Source organism: Otolemur garnettii, unplaced genomic scaffold (assembly GCF_000181295.1).
Source record: "Otolemur garnettii isolate 467f Iridium unplaced genomic scaffold, OtoGar3 scaffold00001, whole genome shotgun sequence".
NCBI lineage: Eukaryota > Metazoa > Chordata > Mammalia > Primates > Galagidae > Otolemur > Otolemur garnettii.
In genome coordinates this window covers 52,262,702-52,263,936 of record NW_003852396.1, presented here as the reverse complement: position 1 = coordinate 52,263,936, position 1,235 = coordinate 52,262,702, and the positions used below count along the sequence as shown (strand labels likewise).

At 34.7% G+C, this 1,235-nt stretch overlaps 1 non-coding gene across 1 annotated transcript; it reads right to left on the bottom strand.

Moving 5' to 3' along the window:
* Positions 1-391: 391 nt before the first annotated feature.
* On the bottom strand, positions 392-554 carry LOC111724581. The gene has a single exon (XR_002772855.1). It is a non-coding gene; the product is annotated as a U1 spliceosomal RNA (small nuclear RNA).
* Positions 555-1,235: the final 681 nt, after the last annotated feature.

Sequence of the window (1,235 nt, the reverse complement as noted above, 5' to 3'; positions counted from 1 at the left end):
TTACTTGTCCAGACCCATTTGAAGACACTCAATGTGCTGTGTTCCTCTATGAGTTCTTATACTGCAAACTTATTACAACTGCAATAATTGTCACACCTTGAAAGACAAACTTTAAACCATTTATAAATTGATCCAAAATACCTACAAATATCCTCATCATGATAATATTTTCCCATTTGCAATGAGTTCAACTCTCAACTACAGTGAATGTTTCTTTATTAGGGTTATGTAGTACGTAGTATTTTGTAGAGTTAAACAATGCACCCCCTTGCAAATACCTATTCCCTCTGGGGAGAATGTGAGAGTAGATAGGGGCTACAGTACAAAATATAAATATTTTCTTTCTTGGGAAATGAGAAAATTAAGGAGGGAATTTTTTTTTATTATTATTCAGGGGAAGCACGAAGGCAGTCCCCCACTCCCACAAATTATGCAGTCGACTTTCCCACAGTTGGGGAAATCACGGTGGTCAACACATCTGGAGTGCGAGGGATAAGCCTCACCCTGGGAAAACCACCTTCATGATCAAGGTATCTCCCCTGCCGGGTAAGTATAGGAGGGAAATTTTTAATATGTATTTACTTTTGGTTTGTTATTTTTTTTTCTGAGCTTTTACTATCACTTAAATATTTCATAGTTTAAAAATATAAAAGAAGCTAGAGAGATGAAAAGTCCAGGGAAACATTGATAATAAAAAGTTTTATTCAGAAAAATTAGCATTACCAGTGGAATTCAGCTTTAAATCTGAATGGGTTTTCCAACCACCTGTGTAAAATAAATAAAAAAAGCAAACGTGATCTATGACAGAGTTCTCATTATTAGAAGGAGGAAACATGCCAGTTTCTGGAGGGAGATGGTATTTATCTGACATTAAATTCTGTATGGATGCCAAATATACAATTTTGCAGAAGGAAAAATGACTATTAAAATTTATATGATATCCAGTGTAAAACTGAAGCCAAATAGTATCATCCCGGACTGAGCTTCGGAAAGCAAGCAATAAACCTGAATTTCCTTTTCTAAAGATGATTCCTCATAGGTGATTTACATCCTTCTGGGACTTTTCCTTCTTGCTACATTTTGAAATATAATTTACTCTTGTTTCTTGGTTAAAAGATGTGAAGAATTAACAAATACGTGTAGGACTTAGAAAATTATTTCTTGGGTGTTTTTTGGGATTTTTGCTGTTGCTTACTGGAATCTGATCAAAGTAAAAAGCTTTTGCACAGCCAAGA